We start from the raw sequence: 8722 nt of genomic DNA, 5'->3' as shown, positions 1-8722 counted from the left end.
TTGAGCATCTACTGAGGAAAGAAACAAACAATATACAAGTATAAGGTATTTAGAGTGTTCAGTAGCGGTTATGTAAATCTGCGCTAAAAACACAAAGCGCTGGGTAATGACTCCCTAAGGTATGTACATAGGCCAATATCAAGCTAAATTTTGCTTTTCTCTAGATGGCAGTAGTTAGGGACTCTTGCTAATGAGAAGTTATAACTTCTGGCTAAACATTTTTTACTGAATAACCAAATAGATTTGCTGTCGACAGCTTTGGAGGTTTTTGCTGCCATGACAAGGGCTGGCAGATCTTTGATAACTAAGGAGTTTGCACTCGGTCTACTGATGCTGCCAAAATGATAACTAACCGTATGCTGACAAACTGTGTAAGATAGGTATTACCAGTAATTTTATTACACCAGTCAGTGCTGTTTAAACTGAATTAAGCCATGAAACAAGAAAGAAAAAAGTTGTAAAGTAAATTATGTGTACTGAAAGAAACAGATCTCTTTGCAAAACACCACTCTATAATATAAATTGGCGCTGCCGGTGTCTGGTATAAGATGTACTGAGTTTTTTAAATTCATTTGACGGTTTAAGAAAACAACTCGCTGTATCTTTCTAAAGAAGACCGTGAATTTTACAACTCATGTCTCAAACTTTGCCATGGCAACCAACTTCATGGCAGTTGATCTAGTTCTTTCTAACTGCCTCTTGGATTCTTCGGTGTTTTTGAGGATTCCTTTCAAGTTTCAATTGTTTCCATTCACATGCTGTGGAATCCTTTTTGAAGTTTACAAATATTTGGAAAAGAGAAAAAGTTTAGTGGTCATTTATGTATGCAAGTGCTATTAGCAATTTTAGCACCGGAAAACGTCAAAATACTTTAAGAAAAAAGTGTTGCCATATTTTAATTATGCATATTAGTAATTATAAGTAATCAGCTAGAAATAGCTATAACTCATTTTGTAGAAAAGTGAGTCATAAAATGGCATTTAACTTGCTGTAAAGCACTAATGAGGGGTTACCAATTAGCCTCCAAAATCTTTTCAAAGTTTTCAATGCATACTAAAGACAACAGAATTTTTCAATAACTTGAAAACTCGGCATAGGCATCAAAATATTACCACCTTTATGTAAGGGCTCCTAATCTTTACACTCACCACATCTTATCAATTAAGTCTTATATAACCGTACTAATACTCATAAATGAATCAGTACACTATACTGGCTATTACTGCAGGGCTGATTTACTCTGTGGGTAGTTTTGTGGTCTTGTTTGTTTGAGCAACTGATCTCATCAGGTCTCATGTATGTTGTAATCTATTCTTGTTGATGAACTAAGCAGCTCAGTAAGATATTTGGTAGATGTGACGACATCGGTGGGTTCCAAAATTGTTTTAAATAATTGCATGTTATATGCAGTATACATAATATATTATGTATTATATTTATTTTATAACAGCTTTTTACAAGGAAGCAATAAATATGCAGTAAAACAATTTAAATTTTTTATAGTATAAACTTAAAATATCTGGACGTGTTTATTCAATTAATAGGATTTGTTTCCTACCTGATTAATGAATTCCTAGAATGTTCAAAACGCTCAATTTACTAATAGATAAATAAAAGCCTTTTTTACAGAATAATAACAACTTACCAAACAAGACAATAACTATACGGCATATAAATACTGTCATGTATTGCATATCAAGTTAAGTCAAAAAATTGGATCCATCTCATAGCAATGTTGGGTAAATCTGTCTATCTATGGATATTTCATGTGTCTAAATTAGAGACAAATATATATAGGAAAACATTTAATTTTTTGTCCTAATTCTAAAAATTTCTATAAGGGATTAGTAAATAATACGGGTTGCTAATCTCATAAGTCTAATAACTTATGGTTTAGCAAATTTATAACTTGGACTAGACACCAGAAACAGCTGAAATAATATCTTGTTAATCTGTCAACTTATCAGTTATACAATTCTAATTATTGGGGCAGTGCTAGAGGGCAGCAGCCAGTGCTAGAGGGCAGCAGCCAGTGCTAGAGGGCAGCAGCCAGTGCTAGAGGGCAGCAGCCAGTGCTAGAGGGCAGCAGCCAGTGCTAGAAGGCAGCAGCCAGTGCTAGAGAGCAGCAGCCAGTGCTAGAGGGCAGCAGCCAGTGCTAGAGGGCAGCAGCCAGTGCTAGAGGGCAGCAGCCAGTGCTAGAGGGCAGCAGCCAGTGCTAGAGAGCAGCAGCCAGTGCTAGAGGGCAGCAGCCAGTGCTAGAGGGCAGCAGCCAGTACACATGTGATTAGACAGTATTCGCTATTACTGACATTTACCAATTTTAGAAAAAAGGTTAACAAGAGTAAACAGTAATAATTTTGTCGTACTACTATTTAATTTAAAAATTATTCAAATAATTTAAGGTTTTGATTTATTGTGGCCACTGACTAGGTATTTTAGTGCTGTTGCAGTAAGACTTTATGTGAAAGGATATAGCCTAAGATATTAAAAGTCTTGCATCACATAACTCTGCTTTATTTAAAAAACATCTGTCCAAAACAAAAAGAAAAGTTTAAATTGACAACCTTTGCTAATTTTAAAAGTTGCAATAATCAAATGCCATTGCTCATAACAATAGACAACATGGCTATTTGAAATAACGAAAGATTCTCATCTGTGTAGTTTTATGTTATTTTAAACAAAATCACAAACTCACAAGTAATAAATAGTAAATTCGCACCAAACTTAGTTTTGTCAAAAAATGGGTACCTAAAGAATTTGCCCGCACCAACAAGAGCTTTATGATAGTAATAACCAGAGATAATCACCATTCCACCCATTACAAAATACATATAATGAAGGTTTTCAGTCTAAATCCTTGCTAATGGAAACGTATAATTACAATTACTGGTTTAATTTTTATTATCTTCAGTAACGATAATAAGATAAAACCCTACCATGAGGTGCACTTTGCTTGAGCCTCCCTCTAGCCTTGAGGCTTTGATCCTAACATTACACTCGAATAGAAGATAGCAGGGTCGACAGGGCAACCCGGCTATCTTCTATGTCTAAATGATTTAAACTGTTGATTTAAATCCTGATTTGAATCAGCATTATTTTCAAAAATGTTAAAAAATTTTCTTTTTATGAGTTTTGAATAATTGTTCAAAAATCAGTGTCTCTTCACAAACAATCTTGTTGTGATATGAGTATATCAAACCTGTAAACACTCCTCTGTCAAGATTTATGAATTAGCATGTATGATGGAGATAATTGACCACATTTGTTTGTTTAACATACTATCATAATATCATCATAGTAGGTAGCCAACACACACGTCTCTCTTCCTGCAAATGGTCAGTTGTAAAAAATATTATTTTCATATTGACTATATTTCGCAATGCAGTCTACTTGCTTATCTGAGCAATAAAATTAGCATTGAGCTGGTCAGTATGTTGTACTCTTATTGTCAATGGCAGCGAGTAGAGAGCAAACAAAAATAGGATAAGCCTATGTAAGTTGCCTGAGTAGAAATTTGAATTTTTTGAAAATAATATTTTTTAGTTTTAAATGGCCAAGGGGTGCCGATAGTAACATTCTAACTTTTACAAAATTTTTCAGGTCATTGCAAAACTGTTTCGAAATGTCTGTACGTATGTACATATGTATTTACATATGTACATACGTATGTATATATGTATTTAAGTATGTACATATGTATGTACATATGTATGTACGTAGGTATGTACATACGTATTTACGTACATATGTATGTATGTACGTAGGTATGTATGTACATATGTACGTATGTATGTACATATGTACGTACGTATGTATGTACGTATGTACATATGAATTTACGTACATATGTACGTACGTATGTACGTATGTATGTACGTATGTACATATGAATGTACGTACGTATGTACGTATGTATGTACGTACATATGTACGTACGTACGATTGTATGTACGTACGTATGTACATACGAATGTACGTACGAATGTACGTACGTATGTACGTACGTATGTATGTACGTATGTACGTACGTATGTACGTACGTATGTACGTATGTATGTATGTACGTACGTACATACGTATGTACATATGTATGTACGTACGTATGTAGGCCTACATATGTATGTACGTATGTACATACATATGTACGTATGTACATATGTATGTACGTATGCATGTACGTGCGTATGTACATACATATGTACATACGTCTGTATGTATGTACGTAGGTATGTACATATGTACATACGTCTGTATGTATGTACGTATGTATGTACGTATGTACATACCTCTGTATGTATGTAAGTGTGTATGTTCGATGTATGTATGTACGTATGTATATACATCTGTATATTTGTACATATGTATGTACGTATGTATGTCTGTATGTATGTATGTATGTGTAACTTTTCATTGGCTTTAGTAATCATCCACAAAATTTTTGCATTATATGCCAAAAAGAATATTTTTCATTATAATTTTGTCGAAAGGAAAATGAAAAGACAGAAATCAGGAATTATTGACTGAGTTGATCGAAGGCAAATGAAACAGCTAGGAATTCGTCTTACTCTTCAAGTAGTTCTCACAAAGGAAGTCATATGCAATGACATGTTATAAAGTTGAGGGTTCAGGCTTGCTGGCATGTATGATGCCGGCTTTTTCATTAATATAACACAATTACTGACATGTATTGACAGGTCTTGACAGTGAGAGCTGGTGTTTGCACCTTGATTTAAAAAGGGAAAATAACATTACGGCATCATTAAACTCACAGAAACTTGTTTTGCAAACTAAACAGGTCTTCATGAGATTCTTTGGATTTTACAATAAAACTTTGTGGTATGATCACATAATCTACTTACATTAGCTTCTAAGATGTGGCTCATATTTTGTATTTTTAGGAAAAACTCTTCCCACCATTTTCTGCTTGTTTCATTTGATTCTGATTTATAGCTCTAATCCTGAGTAGAGATGCCCCGATTCTAAATTCACCAGCCGATTCAGATACCGATCCGATATACCGATCCTAATTGAAAAATAATCCGATTCAGATACCGATTCAGATCTTTTGTGTTGCATAGATAGTAGCTCATTTTATTATGCAAATACAAACATAATGCAAAGAAAGCATGAATATCATTGTATTTATTTGTTTGCATTTATGGAAAAAAATATATACATATTCACATACTGACATACCGTGCATGTAGTAACAAAACAGTCCATGTTTCTTGTAATTTGTAAATAAAGGTAATTACTGTTAGTGGTACAGTTCTATCTGTGATAACGAAGTCCCTCTTCTATTGTTAGATGAACTGCTGTGCCTGTACAAGTTTAGAGCAAATCAATGTTTCTTTTAAAAACCGTTAGTGATTCAATTATCTCAGTAAGACGTCTGTTTTCTTCCATCATTATCAATGTAGCCAAGCGTCCTGAAGGGGGATTCTCTTGCAACAGATGTTGGAGGACAGGCTACATACCGATACGCCACTGGGGTTACCGTTTTTTGTACAATACAAACGATTCATTGTATGGTCAGGATCAAGAGAGTGATAGATAACTTTATGCATCGACTGTTTAAATTACTTTCGTAATGCTAGTAAATAGAAATATTACACTGCGTTCTTGTTTCCCATTTTTGTTATCTTGTTCGTGATTGCTTGCAATAAAACCTATCGCTGTAATTGGGAAATACCACACTTTTTGTTTACGTTCTGGCTAAAAAGTTTCCTTCGCTGTGTTGATCAGGCTATAGACATGAAATAAATTGTGTGGCAGGCCTGAAATTCATTAAGTAAAAGTAAGAAGCTTACAGCTGATGATTTTTTATTAGTATAGCAGGCTGAAATACAGTTTTCTGCTAAATGGTTGATCTGTAAAAAGTATCGGAAGGTTCAGATTTTTTAAGAAAAGATCGGCCGATACCGATTCAGATACTTGACACTCATATCGGCACCGATACCGATTCCGATACCAAAATCGGGGCAACTCTAATCCTGAGAAATGATCATTATTTCTTATTTTTTGTTCTAGAACACCATAGGTTGAGAAGGTAAGAATTATGCCCATTAGCTAGCAACATCTTTAAAAAAGCTTTTAGTACATCCCTTTCATTTTGCAAATCCCAAGCTATATTTTTATGAAGTATTCTGATATATGCACAGAGTGGCACATTTATGAATTCTCACACTAAATTCCTCGTCACAACAAAAGATTGTTCTGAGGAAAGTTCTTTATTCACGCGCTTTCATTATATCGGACAAAAGCAAACCCATTTTAGGAGTTGTCGGTACATCATGGCTGTCAAAAGTCAATATTAAATCAACCTGAATTTACATGTAAAGTAGTACCTTAGCAGTCTAGTTGGCTGATAAAGCAAAGTGAATAACTATCTGTACAATTATTCTGAAGAGCCACGAAGTGATTGATTGGTGTAAGTGTTAGAGGGTGGATCCTATGAGTGAGTAGCTGTGGGTTCAAATCTCATATAATATCAACTTTTTACCAACATCTAATCGTGGTTTCAGACAGATTAACAAACAGGGCTCTTATTCTAGTAAGGAGTCTTAATCAAACCAAACTACAATAAAAAAACATTTGCGTTTGACGGTCACAGCAATGATCCAAATACCTACCCAACTTACCATTAATACTCGTCTTTATGAGATTAGAAGCTAAAATATGACTGACGACAAGCTCAAAGTTGTAAACTATTATTAATTATGATAAACATATGCTAAGCAAATGTATCATTTGTACCTGCAGTCAAAGCACTCAAACCATATTTACATGTATGCGGTTTGTCAGCAAACTTGTAAGGTATTTGTAGATTTTCATATAATAATTTTAATCATCATCAGTAGCTAATTCAAAATAAATTTTATAGAAGATAAATCAAATTTTTAAAAAAAAGTCACTCTATAAAAAGTGTATGAGTAGTACAAAGTGATACAAAGTACACTTTGTATCATACAAAGTTTACTTTGTATGATAAACTATACAAAGTTGTAAATGGTTATTAATTCTGATATACGTATACTAAGAGCTTGTATAGTTTGTACCCGCAGTCAAAGAACTAAAACCATATTTATAGGTATGTGATTTTTACGGGTATGTGATTTGTTAGCAAATTAGAAAGGAGTTTGTAGATTTTGTATGATAAATTTAATAATGGTAATCAATTATAGCTAATTCAAAAAAACTTTTATAGAAGAAAAATCAATTCAAAAGAAAAAGGTCACTCTATAAAGATGAAGTTCTAACAACATTTATAAAAATTTATTTACTGTGAAGTAATGTATTAGACTGTATTCCAATTTTATTGCACAATGGACATCTAATAAATCACAAGTTTGTGTCTGTAACTCGGTTTGTCCAGCTATAGCTATTAAAGTCTTTAAATGAAAAATCTATGTTGCAAAAATTTGAACTTGGCACCCCCCGTATCTCAGACAATATGCTAAACTATCAAATCTCTGCCCTTATATTTATCTCTGATTTAAAGCCTTGAACATTTTGAAGATCGGTTCTATTGTTGACAGATGGTTGCATTGAGTGAGAGAGAGTTCTTTTATTCTATTTTAGACCTTTGTTTCTGTAATATATAAGGATATATTCCTTTTATATATAAATAAAAAAATGCCTACTCAACTTACCATTAATACTCGTCATACAATGTAAGATTAGAAGCTGAAATATGACAGGAAGGCAGCTCAAAGCTGTAAATGATTATTAATTCTGATATACATATACTAAGCACTTGTACCATTTGTACCCACAGTCAAAGCACTCAAACCATTATGTATTTACATGTATGTGGTTTGTCAGCAAATTTGTAAGAGTTATGTAGATTTGTATATGATTGTTTTAGTAGCCGTCATCAGTAGCTATTTCAAAATAAATTTTATAGAAGATAAACCAATTTAAAATTAAAAAAAATCCACTCTATAAAAATAGAGCTCAAACAAAATTTATAAAAAATTTATTGATTAAGAAATATTGTATTAGAAATGATTCCAATTTTATGCGCAATAGATATCTAGTGAATCACAAGTTTGTGTGTGATTCGGTTTGTCTGGCTATAGCTATTAAAGTCATTGAATGAAGAACCTGTATTGCAAAAGATTTGATCTCAGAACCTCCCGCTTCCCAGAGAATATGCTAAACTATTAAGTTACACAAGATTGATGGATTCATTTGGCGTTATATGTCGCAATGTGGGTGAAAATACCCATACCGCGCTGCATTATGGTGCAACATCATTGTATGCTTGCTTTCACAGTTTTTATTAGTAAGTTACTTAAATTACTAGCTTACTCAAATTAGCCATTGGCTAATGGCAGACTAATGACTAAACTGGCTAGGTTAATGGTAAGTGGTTGGCAACTACATTACCTGTCACTGGTTAAAAGCTGATTTTTAATACCCGTGTAACTGCTTTACCCATAGTACCGCCATTTTGCAAGTGGATACTTAAATTTGAGATGCATGAGTGCAAATGACAGGATATTTTGCAGGCATGTCGAGCACCAGCTTGCCTTATACCATAGTTACTTAGAGGCTCATGTGAGCATGAATATCTTGCTGTTCATTTTATGTAGCTTTCTTGCATTAAATATTGTACGACATTTTGAATGCTTTTTGCATCGCAATAAAAAATAGCATCATTAGAAAGAGCGGGTTGGTTTTCTATTTGTGTAAAACTTTAGATCAAATGAATGAAAAC

This window comes from Watersipora subatra, chromosome 10 (assembly GCF_963576615.1).
Source record: "Watersipora subatra chromosome 10, tzWatSuba1.1, whole genome shotgun sequence".
NCBI classification, from domain to species: Eukaryota; Metazoa; Bryozoa; class Gymnolaemata; order Cheilostomatida; family Watersiporidae; genus Watersipora; species Watersipora subatra.
This window is presented reverse-complemented; position numbering follows the sequence as displayed.